General features: G+C 44.7%; 1 long non-coding RNA gene across 1 annotated transcript in view; it reads right to left on the reverse strand.

Annotated features, from left to right (window-relative positions):
- Positions 1-7,912, reverse strand: part of LOC144753425 (uncharacterized) — a 31,207-nt gene extending 23,295 nt beyond the window's left edge. Inside the window, exons 1-2 of the long non-coding RNA XR_013594355.1 lie at positions 7,799-7,912; positions 48-285 (exon numbers count right to left, since the gene is read on the reverse strand). This is a non-coding gene — a long non-coding RNA (uncharacterized LOC144753425). The remainder of the gene's footprint in view (positions 1-47; positions 286-7,798) is intronic.
- Positions 7,913-14,438: the final 6,526 nt, after the last annotated feature.

A 14,438-nucleotide genomic window follows, 5' to 3' on the forward strand; every position in this document is an offset into this window, starting at 1 on the left:
GCTAGGATTATACCACCTATGTGCCCTGCATTCTGGGCACACCTTACCCTTGTGTTGTGCATTCATAAACATGCACTTCTGGACTGGTGACCTCAACAGGATCGATGGGGTGAGGGGTCATTCTCACGCGCTCGGTGCATAAAGTGCAAAGGATCGCTTCAACACGTCCCTCAAACCCCCCTTGCACTTGGGGATTTCTGTCCTCACCGGCTGTGCTGTCTTGTTTTTAACTGCGATTTTAATTTCTTTCATTGCTCAAAAATCATTCTGTGCTGCTGGTCAGACCTGGTGACAATGAAAAAAAAGAAATGTAATGCATGCACACAATGTACACGAAGCAATGCAGAATATGATGTTGAAATGCAGTATTCTTAAAACTATTTGCCCTAAAGTCATTTGAATAATTATGGAAGCAAGTATTGGATTTAAAACTTGTTTCTGCGTTTACTTCTAAAATGAAAACCCAAAACTCGTCGCACTTCTATTTCCTGTCCTTTATACAAATCCCTTCCCATAGTTGCTAACCTTTCAGGGCCCCTGACCTGCGTGCCATGTATTCCTGCAGGTGACTCGCCTGTCCTGACCTGGTAATACATTCATTAAAGTGCCCAAACGGGGAAGGGTCTTGTGTCTGTTGTGACCCTAGAGCAAACTCTTCTGTTGCTTGCTTTGCCTCGTGTGTACCAACAAAAGCGTGTGTGCGCCCTTGAAAATACTCCAACCGGCGACCCAGTGCCACCTTGTGCTATCTGAGTGACGTTCAAATTCTCTTATACACATGCACACCAGTGGTCGAAGTGGGGAATAAAAAGTAGGGGAACTGTGGGTGGAGAATCAGGGGGCGGGAATAACCGAAGATTGGATCAGTGGGCTGAGTCAGGGGTGTGGCTAGAAATCGCAAAACATACCAATTTTAGTACGTTTAGCATTTCACTGACCAGTTACAGCTTATAACGTTATTTAATTCAAACAATGGACAAACATGTTTATATGAGGTTTAATTCAGGAAAAAAAAATACTCATAGGGAATACAGGTTTATGTAAAGCGTGCGAAATATAAGCAGGAACAATGGCATGGGCGCAAATTCCGGATGGTGAGTGTAAAAATTCAGGACAGGAGGTCAAAATTCAGCACACAAATTCGGGGCAAAAGGTATGCTTTGCAGACACATCAGTGAATGTAATGCAATAGTATATAAATAAATAGGCAAGAAACACAAGTACAAGTCACTTCTACCCAGTCACCGCTCCTTCCCTGTCATTTCCCCTGCCCCGTCACCGCTCCTGCTCATTCACTGCTCCTGCCCATTCACCACTCCTGCTTATGCCTAATCACTGCCCCTGCCCACTCACTGTTCCCGCCTCGTCACTTCTCTCTGCCTCGTCTCTTCTCCTGCCCCGTCACTTCTCCTGCCCCGTCACTTCTCCTGCCCGTCACTTCACCTGCCCCGTCACTTCACCTGCCCGGTCACTTCTCCTGCCCCGTCACATCTCCTGCCCCGTCACTTGTCCTGCCCCGTCACTTCTCCTGCCCCGTCACTTCTCCTGCCCCGTCACTTCTCCTGACCCGTCACTTCTCCTGTCCCGTCACTTCTCCTGCCCCGGCACTTCTCCTGCCCCGTCACTTCTCCTGCCCGTCACTTCTCCTGCCCATCACTACTCTTGCCCTGCCCTGCTCCTGCCCTGTCACCGCTCCTGCCCGTCACTTCTCCTGCCCGTCACTTCTCCTGCCCCATCACTTCTCCTGCCCCGTCACTTCTCCTGCCCCGTCACTTCTCCTGCCCCGTCCACTTCTCCTGCCCCGTCCACTTCTCCTGCCCCGTCCACTTCTCCTGCCCCGTCCACCGCTCCTGCCCCGTCCACCGCTCCTGCCCATTCACCGCTCCTGCCCATTCACCGCTCCTGCCCATTCATCGCTCCTGCCCATTCACCGCTCCTGCCCCCTCACTTTTCCTGCCCCGTAACTTTTCCTGTCACTTTTCCTGCCCCATTCACCGCTCCTGCCCTGTTCACCGCTCCTGCCCCATTCACCGTTCCTGCCTCGTTCACCGCTCCTGTCCCGTTCACTGCTCCTGTCCTTTCATTGCTCCAGCCCGGTTACCGTTCCTGCCTAATCACCACTCCTGCCCGGTCACCGCTCTTGCCCGGTCACCGCTCCTGCCCGGTCACCGCTCCTGCCCGGTCACCGCTCCTGCCCGGTAACCGCTCCTGCCCTGTAACCGCTCCTGCCCGGTCACCGCTCCTGCCCGGTCACCGCTCCTGTCCAGTCAGCACTCCTGCCCCATCACCACTCCTGCCTCATCACTTCTCATGTCCCATCACTTCTCCTGCCCCTATCCGTTCACTGCCCTTATCCGTTCACTGCTCTTATCCATTCACTGCCCCTATCCGTTCACTGCCCCTATCCGTTCACTGCCCCTATCCGTTCACTGACCCTATCCATTCACTGCCCCTATCCATTCACTGCCCCTATCCATTCACTGCTCCTGTCTGTTCACCGCTCTTGCCCGGTCACTGCTCCTGCCCGGTAACCTCACTGCCCCTATCCGTTCACTGACCCTATCCATTCACTGCCCCTATCCATTCACTGCCCCTATCCATTCACTGCCCCTATCCATTCACTGCTCCTGTCTGTTCACCGCTCTTGCCCGGTCACTGCTCCTGCCCGGTAACCGCTCCTGCTCGGTAACCGCTCCTGCCCGGTCACGGCTCCTGTCCAGTCAGCACTCCTGCCCCATCACCACTCCTGCCCCATCACCACTACTGCCCCATCACTTCTCCTGTCCCATCACTTCTCCTGTCCCTATCCGTTCACTGCCCTTATACGTTCACTGACCCTATCCGTTCACTGCCCCTATCCATTCACTGCCCCTATCCATTCACTGCCCCTATCCATTCACTGCCCCTATCCATTCACTGCTCCTGTCTGTTCACCGCTCCTGCCCGGTTACCGCTCCTGCACATGCCTTATCACCGCTCCTGCCCCGTCACTTCTCCTGCCCCGTCACTTCTCCTGCCCCATCACTTCTCCTGCCCCATCACTTCTCCTGCCCCGTCGCCTCTCCTGCCCCGTCGCCTCTCCTCTCCCGTCACTGCTCCTGCTCCGCCACTTTTCCTGCCCCGTCACTTTTCCTGCCCCGTCACTTTTCTTCCCCCGTTACCTCACCTGCCCCGTTACCTCTCCTGCCCCGTCACCTCTCCTGCCCCCTCACCTCTCCTGCCCCGTCACCTCTCCTGCCCCGTCACCTCTCCATCCCTGTTGCCTCTCCTGCCCGGTCACCTCTCCCGCCCCATCATCTCTACTTTCCTGTCTCCTCTTCTGTCCCTTCATTGCTCCTGCCCAGTTCACTCTGTGTATAACATTGACAAATTTCACATGGTTTAAAAAAAATGTTATTTAGTGCATTTTCATTAAGCGCGTACATTACCCGAAGGTGTCACAGCGCTGTACAATAGAGCCAGTTACGTTACAAGGGAACAGTGGAAAAACAATACAACATCACAAACTAAAAATGAAGGTTACATAAATACAAAATCCAACAAAGTAGTAAGGGAGCTTTGTAGCTCCCTTACTAGGGAGCTACAAAGCCCCTGTAGCTCTCCTGTGTGCAGCCCAGCCAACCAAGTTGAGCATGCTAGAATAAAATATATGTATACCAAAATTGAAGTGTACGAGACGAACATTTTCAGGACTCATATTGTGGTGTACAAAAATGGTTGAATTTCCAAAATATTCAAAGCATGCGAGAAGGTGCATCTTACGGCATTGAGTTCAGTTACTATTACTGTGGCGTCTGCGAGGAGTGCAGCAGCAGTAACTTAGCAGCAAGAGGCATTTCAACTTGAAAACGTAGACATTACAACTGGCAACCCTGTCTGAAGCACCAATGCAATCTTGCCATGTGCGGCCACTGAGAAACCTGACTAAGGGCACAGATGTTGCTATATTTCAAAGGAGAAATGTGGTATAGTGCCACCTTCTTACTCTCTGGTGGCTACAGCTGTAAGGATCGCCTAAGATTGGCTTCCAACAGCATGTTTTTAGCTGGGGCTGCTTAGTGACCCCGTTTAGGATGGTGCCAATGTTTCAGCAGGGGATACATTCAGGGCGCATTTAAGCACTTGCAAAGATTAAAAACAGCCACGGTGTGGCTGTGGATCAACAGTTTCTGGCCCTGGTTGCTTCATGACATTCGCAGGAATGGACATCTTCAAGGAGCTGGACAAAGGAGTATCAAGTTTAAACTAGATCAGTTGGCACGGACATTAAGGCCTAAAAACACAAGTCACAATTTTTCATGCGTTTGTTTTCCTCACAAACTTCTTACAAGGACATCTTACCACCTTAACCAAAAAATAATCATGCAGGTTTCGCAGAGTTGGTGGCAAGTTCCCGATAGTCCTCTGTCTGGGGAAAGCTCCTCGGTAATCACTAACTCTGCATGATTTGCTAAAGGCAGAAGGTGGCGCATTGTCATTCGAAAGGATTAATCATCCTCAATCAGAATGACAATGGGCCGCCCTAAGTCTGTGCGAGCTCAGGGAGGGGCTGCTGCAGCCTCTGGAGTTCAACAGAGAAGTTCGAGCAGCCCCTGGAACATGAAAGAATAATCGTTTTGTAAGTTGGACTATTCTTTCCGTCCCGGGACGATTTTTGGAATGAAAGAAGTAAGGGAACGGACTGAAATAATTTTTTTAAGTAGGGGTACACCGTGCCCTTCCGTCCCCGCCTACTTCTACCACTGATCCACACAAGCACACACAAACACACACACAATCTGCCTGAATGTGCTCAAGAGAGTGCCTAGTACAGGGATCCCTAACTCCCCTGAAACTCCCTTTATCGCACCCTAAGTCACATGTTTACTACAATAGACATAGTACTGGTGGATTTGACATTGTTGTATGTCTAAACTGTGAGTGATAAACCCCGCTGGCTCTGATTCTGTGACTTGTTCAGCCTGTGAATCTTTCTGTGAATGCTGCTGAGGCTGTGCCTGGACACTCTTAATAATAAAATATCTCTTAAGCTAGATATGTGAAATTACAGGAGATGTGTGAAAATGCAGAATGTATGGGAGCACCTATTGTTTTTTCATGTTGCAAAAAAAATCAGAAATGTCTCCCATTGCCAGTTGGTCTTTCCCAAATCCTTTGTGTAGGCAGGAGGGAGAGTGGTGAATTGGTGGGGGTCTGCAAGGAGTGGCAATTAATTACCTAATAGCTTTGTGTTCTGTTGTGGTTGGTGGTGGCAATGCCTCTTTGCCCTCCTTTCTTTGCCATAAAACTTTGCTAGCTTTCAAAATAAAATAAGCCGCCTAGTATTCCAAAACGTAGCTAACAGGGTAGCCGTTTAGCCACTTAGCAAGCAATCCTCCGAGTGACTATTTCACACAAACGACACATGGGGCAGTCACGCACAGGCACAATATGCCCCCCCCCACATCAGCATCCCCAAATATTGTCCTTTATAGCTTATAAAAATTGGCAATTTTTTAAATGATAAATAATTCAATCGTATTGCTTTATTAACCTTCCTGCTTTCTCAAGTTTGCTTGAATATGTGCCATTTGTCCACTCTTTTTTTCAAAATTTTCTCGGGGGTCAACCCCCCGAAGCCACTGTAAGTTGTTCGGGCTCGCTTGCCGTAATGCACTACGACAATATTTTACGCCCAACCACTTTCAAATGCCACCAGCCGCCACTGTGGTGAAAGATAAAAAAAAGGTCTTCCAAAGTATAGATTGTAAAAATATGCAGATTGTACCTAATGCAGGAATTTTTTATAACTCTCCATCAAAAACACCATTTCACAGCTCACCTTGGAGCACCTTTACAATACCTCTCAAAAAGCAATAAATCTTTGCAATGAGGAAGCTGAAATTGACTTCATCAATTAACGCCTATACCAGCATCCAAGCAGTCTTTACATGTGCATATTAACCAATTGCACACACATTTAGATTTCTTTCAGGCAGCGGGCACCCTGGCAAGAAGGCTTGATTTATGTTGAGCTGTCTGCCCCTCCTCTGGTTACACAGCACAGGAGACTACCTCCCTACCACTTCAGCTGGAGCCATCTCAACTGTCAGAATTAACCATTGTCTTTTAGCCAAAAGGCTAAAATTACAGACAAATGGCATCCATTGAAACATGTCATGGACAGTGAACATTAGGGTTAAATTATGGGCAGTCTGTGTAAATTACCAACGTATGGTCATGCTAGGTTGGTAGATGGAGAACAACAATACTTGTGTGTGATCCGGATAGGATAGATAGCCGATGGCGAAGTTAGTTTGGTGCATGGCCCATAGCTAATGAGTCTGCCACCAGGGATCCCTACCTCAAGAAGGACACCTGTTGTTGTGAAATGCTGTGCTATGGAGCATGTTATTCACTTCCTGTAGTGGCCTGGCGAATTTAGAGTGACTGGCTTGAAGGACTAGTGTAGGATGCTCAACACTACTGGGGTCACTTGGGGGAGGAGCAGAATTGTGACTAACCCCAAGCAATAGAAAAATTCCAGCATAGGACTTACAAACAGTAGCTATGATAACAATGCAGGAAACCTACTTTCCTGGTTACAAAAAAACGAAGCCCTTGCCCAACTATTGTTACATCTATTAATGACAACACAGGCAGAATTATATACACGTAGGAGGGAATCAAAATGGCCTTGTTTTTGATATTTTATGAAACTATGGACCAGATTTAAAGTTTGACAGACTACTATCTGCCAAATGTAGCTTGTTCAGTGTTTTTCTTCTGTTCCTCAGTGTCAAGTTTTACCTGGTGGTGATAGACAAAAAAATAAAGGCATCACACCATCCACCCTAAATAGGGTGGGCATTATACTTCCCTTTCTCCGACAACACCTATTCCATCAGTTGTTGTAGGAAGCATTTTGTCAATGGAGCCAAGGTGCCTCCACTGATGGACAGATTACTCATCCCTAAATAAGGCTGCTAAAATAAAGATTTGTCAGACAGGGTACTCATCACTTCTGTGTCCTAGTATTCTCTCCATCAAACTCAAAATCTGGCCCTATATATAAAACATGTAGCCCATAGCCCTTGAAGATGCTGGCTTGAATGTTGTAAGAAATGGGATCATCATTTGGGATGGCTGACTGCCCACCTCAAGGAATAATCACAACCCTTGCCAGGGTGAACTATGGCACATAGCAAGCAAGCTTAATTTAGACACAGTTTGTAATGTATTTATGCAGTACTAAAACAATTTTAAAGTTGAAATGCAACAATAAAAATCCCAAACTTAATTAACAAAACAGAGGAAAATGTAATAAACAAATTTACATCAAAATTAAAAAAATCCAATAAGGTAAACTGGAGGCATGGTTTTCAAAGATTTAAGTAGAAATTGCTTCAAGAAGCACAAACTTAATTGATTGTCAGTGGTCAGGGTATACTGGGACCTAGATGAGATGTGACTCTGACCACAATGGAGTGGGAGTTGGATACACCAATCAGATCCATCCTGATCAAATATTTTACTTTCTGATTTTGGTCCTTTACGTCCCTATGCACCACAGAAGTACACTTTTAAATCTCCCCCCAGGACCTCAGGGGACGCAATTAGAGACTCACAGAGCATCAGGCAGAGGCCATCAGCAAATTCCAATCCATTTGCCACTGGTCAACTGAGCTGTTGCAGGAAAAGGCCGCATGTAGCTTGTTCTATCCCTGTAGTGTTAAAAGGAGGTCAGCCTTATGACCTTTGGAGCCCACTTCTTTCCCCTATGTACATGAGAGAGCTGTTCCAGTCCTTCAGGACTTACCTCAGGTCGCCGACTGCGGGTCAAGTTCTCTACTGTTCTTCCTCAGGTCCAGTAGCGTTCTTCTGATCTTCTGCAGATTCAAGCCGTGTTCTGAAGTGGGTGCCTTGAGAAACCACATTTATACCTGGCACAAACTAAAGGGTGGGAATGACATTTACACATGCTCCAACCAATGGGGAAAGGTTCCTGGGGTCAACCCTACCCACCTTAGGCATTTTCAAGACAGCAAAATTCTTAGGCCTCAAAGCATTTGGGCTCTGATGGCTAGAGGTATATTTGGGTGTGTACCATGCAATCCTAGTTTCTTCTCACATCTAACACTAAAATTCAGTTTGAGCAGCCACTGTACCCACAGTAAACCCAGAGACAGAAGTCCAGTAGAACAAAGCAGGATTTGTCAGCAACAGCAGTGGATACACCAGAGTTCTGCTTTCTTTGCATTTTAATATTAATAAATATTTAAAATAGCTGTTCAATTATTTCTCTAGCTAGTCCCATTCCTAAAATACATTATAAGGATTTTAATTACTACAGGCAAAAAGGACCCGAAACTGTAGTAAATATAAACATGTCCAACCACAGGAACCGTAATACACTCCCATATAAAATAATGGAGCAAACAAATAAATATCGAAACATATAGGAAACTAAACACATTTTTTTTTTGTATTTGTGGAATGTCCAAATTAGTGAACCTTTTAATGACATCCTGTATAAAGATAGAATTATTGTATTTTCATCATCCAATATGTTTCAAATTTTTAAAGCAAAACCTGTAAAATTTAAGTCAAGCCAAATTTATTTTGAAAGATCTTTTTTCCGTAAAAGTAGATCCTTTTTAATGGTAAAAGAGTGTAAATATTTTTTACTTAACGATTTTCCCTCAAAAGCAAATGCTGTCAATTTATGTAACGAAGATTACAAAATGTGCAACACACTTGGTAATGAAATGAGTGATTTTTCACAACTCTATCACACATCTCCAACAAAAACACATATAAACACCTACCAATAAAAGCCAGGCTGGCCGCATAAGAAATAAACTCACATACCAAAACAACTTTTTCTGCCTTCACTATGTTGGTGAACATGTTTGTTGATTTCTCCCTCATAATTGTCTGAGGAGGAGGAGAGAGAGGGGATATAGCCAAAGTATCAACATCTTTGGGATGTCCAGGAAAACTGACAGATACCGCTTTTTACCTGATGTGAACCTTGACATGGTTGAAGATTGGGAGCAGATGTTTATTCACTTACAATCCACTCCCAGCCAGTCTATCTCTGTCTATATCAGAATACTGACTGCACTCCATTTCATCACCACAGGATGCTTGGTTCTGGTCCTGGGAGGACTTGGCTTGGCAGTTCGGGATGGACTGTTCCCTTGGGGGGCAGGGTTAAGACTAATTTGCATATGGCTGGGTCCCAACAGAAATTACATGTTGAGCAGAAAAACAATGGATATAACCCAGATCTGTAGGCCTCATTCATGTCATGTTTGCGTAGGACAGCACAACAAGGCACCTTGCTGTGCTGCCCTAAGTCAAAGTGAAAGCGCAAGAATGCACTGTATTTAAGCAGTACAGTGAATTCCTGTCTTTTCTGCCTGTGCTGGCTCTGTCTTGGTTGCCTGGGGCCAACGTAGGCACCCTTGCAACATAGTGCACGAGTGACTCTGTTGCAGGAAGGATTATTTTTGTGCAGGAAGGGGCACCTTCCTGCACACAAACAATACCACAAGGTGTTTCCTCTTTCTGTGTTTGCTGCAGAATGCAGCACACATGAAAAGAGAAATAATACGGAGAAATTAACATATTTCTTCTCGTTATGCCTCACCTCGAGAGGCATACAGGTATGACACTTCATTAGGTTTACATCACTTTGTAAATCTGGGGCAGCATCAAATTTCATGGGTGTTGTGTGGGAAAACCCACCACAACGCCTCCTGGGTGCAGAGTAAGGAGACGCAGCAATTTGCGCTGCATTGCCTTACTCATGATTTATGAGGCCACTCATAGTCATGCAAGGTGGCTTTCCATGGCTTCATAAATCTTTGTGCTAGCCCTGCATCATGCATGTACTACTTTAAGTGGTGCAAAAGTGGCGCAGGGCTCTCATACGTAAGCCCCTTTGTGTCATAAAACCTGGACTTCCTTCTCTAGATTCTGACACTGATTCCTGGGTTCTTTTTTTATAGACACGAAGAGCCTGAATTTTCTTCCTCTAACCTCTAATACTCACATCTATGTTGTATATCTCGAGATTTTGATGCTCACACCTTTCAGACCTACATTGTATGTCTTCAATATTGACACAACTGGATTTTTGTGCTTTAGATTTTGCTCCTTACATCTGTGTTCAATGGCATAGCATGTATGCCATGGACCATAATGAAAGCCTAGAAGAAGAGGTACCCTAAATCCTGGTTGCGTAACATAAATGTGGTGCAGAGGACCTATTACACCATTGAGAGAAGCAGTTATTATGTGGGTTGCACTAATGATACCTATTCCCAAACACATGGATCATGCGTACAAAGGTCTAATTTAACTAGACCCCGGTGAAATTGAATTTATGCTGGATTCATTTTGGGAATTTCTTCTTTTGCTTCTTATGTGAAATTCCCAAAATATCGCCATTATGCCAAGGTTCATAATGATGACACCATTTTCAGCAAAATTATAGTATGGGACCGCAGGGCCAACAGAACAATGAAAGTGCGAGAGGCTGTTGTTTTTGCAATCGTGTTTTTCATGCTATTTTTGTTTGTGCAAAATGTGTTCTCACATCAAAAATTAAGGTGAGGACACATTTCATGCTAAAGTATAGCAGTAAATGATGACTTTGCATTTTGCGACATTATGCGTAATTTTACCCTTAATTTGACATTATTACACAAAAGCAAATTATGCTAATATTGCCACCGCTAATTTTAACATGGTAGAAGTGGGATTATTTGTAGGTCTCGCCCAGACAGCGCATGCGCTGCTTGTGCTGTCTCTGCAAGACATGTTGTACCTACTGTATGGGGTTTCAGCACACCCCTTGCTTGGCATGGGTGCCTTTGTGCGTCCTTTAAAATCTGGTTCTTTTGGTTGGTGAATCCATCCCATTTGTCCCTCCGGTAAACATCGTTTACAACGCGGTGTTTACACCGCAGTGCCTTTACAACGATGCCAGTACAAAGCAAGTCGTTACTACGACTTGCGCTGGATGGCGCTGTTGGGCAAGGAATGTTGTAATTTTATATTCCAACACCTTCCCTACTGTTACGTGGACTGGTGTTGGAATATAAAATTATAATATTCCAAAATCAGCGCCCTCCAACGCAAGTCGTTGTAACAACTTGCGTTGTAATGCCCGCGTTGTCAAGTACCGCGATCTTTTAGATCGCGTTGTACTGACATACATCCGTCCCTCCTTTAGCGTTTTCGTTCCATCCATGGCGACTAGTCCTTTCACATATATTCTTCCTCCTGTGTGCATTTACATTGTTCTTGATGGACTGTATTTTAAGTTTGTCTTTGCCTCAGGATTGTGGATTGTCAGGTGTCAAGGGTGGTGAAACAACCACGCTTAAGCCGGCACAATTCTACTCCTAACTGACGGCATTTTCATTTTTAAATCGCCTCTCAAAGCGTCCACACAACAGGGGATACCGTGCCCCTTACCGTGGTAACGTATTTTTAATTTATGTGCTTTGTACTTTTGTATATAAAAATGGGCTACGATATTGCAAACTCATCCCAAGATATCGGAGAGCTTTATACAGAGCCTCCCGCTGATAGTCGACCCTCTCGAACTCCAGTTTTAATTCCACCCTCAGAACATGAGTGAAAAACAAGTGCTAGACATTAAGTACATGACTGGGACATACAGAAAGATGCACATACTTGTGGCAGCCAATTTGAAGCAGGATGCATTCCTTTACCACCCAAAAATTACCTTCATCCTGATGGGTAGTGGCGTTAATTACTGTCAAAAATACTTTGTTTTGTTTATTTTTTAATCAACTTATCAATAAGTATAAGAAGAAATCATTTTTTTCATAAAATTCAAATGCATTATAGTTTATATTCTCTGATGTAAAGCTACGGTTATAATACAAACTGGGAATGTTAACTACTTGTGTTCAACAAAGAGTCCAGTCAAACGTGGACATTTTAAAATGGTGAGTGCATGGTTGGAAGATGGTGACTGCATTCCCATTGCCCTCGCTTGCTTCCGGTCCATGTTGTGACTGAGAGGGATGGGAGTCCTCATTGTTCATGAATTTCAGATGGGCTGGTGACTCTTGCCTGCTGTCTGCCCTACTTCTGCAGGAATGGCGCTCTATGCAAAGTGCACACACATGAACAGAACCGCTTAGAGTTGCTCCGATATAGCGATATGTCGATCTATTTTCCTGAATGCTCAACTCAAGAAACACGGACTGCACTTTTTCTAAGAGGCGTTCTAGTATATAAGGAGTGGCAGCCATTTCCGTCAGGCAGCTTCTCTTGGCTTCCAGCCATCATGTTAAAGATAGTTTTAACTGCGGGCCTCAGACTTTTAAGAGTAAACCTCAGTTAAAAAAAATATATATATTTAATGTCTAGCACACCTCTGTTTTACTGTATAAAACAAATGGGTCCCCTAGTTTTTACACTTCACTCGCCACCAGCTGGGGGAAGTAGCAGCGTAGTTCAGGTAGAATTGGGGACGAGGTGTGCGGTGTTTTAGTATTGTATATATATTCATCATATCATTTGCGCGATCTGGAGAAGCATTCAGCGCAGATGTGCCTCTTTCGACTGTGAAGGAGGGGCCGTTAAAAGATCGTTTGCAAGAGAACGCTGCATTTGGACTACCGGCACTGAAGAAAGCGACATGCTGAAACCGGTCTGCCTTACCTCCAATAAACAGCCTGTGAAATCCATACTGAGTCCTTTGTTCTTCCACCGATGGTGAGAAGTGTTTGAATTGATGTTTACGCATATCCTGTGGTGCGCACAGAGGACCCTCTCAGTGAAAAGCGGTCACAGTATCATGGGAACAATTTGAAGGTAGCCGAGGCATCGGAGTATCTGTGACCCCCCATCGTTACGAGATTGGCACCGTGAAGCTGCTGTGGTACAGCGGGTCAGGAGGGCCTGATGAGACGCCGTCATTTGAATTTGCGTCTCGAATCAAGGTGCCTACGGTTTTGATGGGTGAGAGAATGGGACATTAGGCGAGTAACATTTTCAACTGAGCGTTCTCCTACATGCGCTGGAGTCTCTTACGCTGCACTGTGGGACTGGTAGTCCCCGTCATTTGCGCGATCTGGAGAAGCATTCAGCGCAGGTGTGCCTCTTTCCACTGTGAAGGAGGGGCCGTTAAAAGATCGTTTGCAAGAGAACGCTGCATTTGCACTACCGGCACTGACGAAAGCGACATGCTGAAACCGGTCTGCCTTACCTCCAATAAACAGCCTGTGAAATCCATACTGAGTCCTTTGTTCTTCCACCGATGGTGAGAAGTGTTTGAATTGATTGATATATATATATATATATATATATATATATATATATATATATATATATATATATATATATATATATATATATATATATATATATATATATATATATTCGACAAGAGGCTCCACAGCACCTCCGGTAAGCTATTCAGCAACACCAGCGAGAGAGGAGACGGACCACAGGATCAGGTGCAGAGATTTTATTTGGCACAGAAAATATATCGTCAGTGCTCCTTATCAGGCCTTCCCACGTGGACTATCACAGGCATCTCGTATCCCGCCCATATTCGTGCTGTATTTTTTTAGTTGAGGTTTATATTCTCAATTTTCTAAATGCTATGTCACTTTATTTATTGTTGATGTTTTGTAGCACAGACATTAACCCATGGGATGTTAGTGCTTTACTTAAGAAAACGTTGGCAGGTTGGATCAGATGTTTTGTTAAAATTGCAGTATTTGCTCTCATTCTTTTTATGCTAAAATGATGGTCGTTTTGTGGCATCTATCTAGCTTTGGCAGTTATCCTGCAACTGGTCACAAGCTACATGAGCTACAAGGGATTGGGGATGTTCCTCATTTTCAGGTAAGGAGTTGGAGGTTAGTATGTATTTGTAAAAATTGTTACATTTGAATTAACTTGAGGGCCTTAATTTAAGATAGATGTGAGAAATAGTAATTTTGTCAGTGAAGTTTTTAAAAGGTGACACAATTTACACTTCAACAAAATCGTAAGTTTGTCCACTTTTCATCATGTCACCTTTTGGCAAAATTCCCCTTTAAAAAATGACAGAATACTTTATTTTTTAAAATTAAAACTAGGTTTTGCATAATTTTTCACCTAATATTTTTTAAGGTCTGGCCCAGGGACTGCAGTAATTGTTTGTCCAAGCACAAGTTTTCTTAAAATTCAAGCAGTGTTTTGTTCCAACCATCCATTGGTTTGATTAATTGGCATTCCCATTTTGCATCTGCCCACTACAGCATAAAGCATGGGTCAGCCCTCTTGTACTGTTGTCTATCTTGTACTGTGATTGGTGCTGTTTTGATCCTGATAATGTGCTCAGCGGCCTGAAAAGGATGTCCTTAACCCTTTGCATGTGTTGGATAGCCGGGGGCAGTCCAACGCTACGGGTCTCATCT

The sequence above is a fragment of the Lissotriton helveticus genome, chromosome 5_1, assembly GCF_964261635.1.
Source record: "Lissotriton helveticus chromosome 5_1, aLisHel1.1, whole genome shotgun sequence".
NCBI lineage: Eukaryota > Metazoa > Chordata > Amphibia > Caudata > Salamandridae > Lissotriton > Lissotriton helveticus.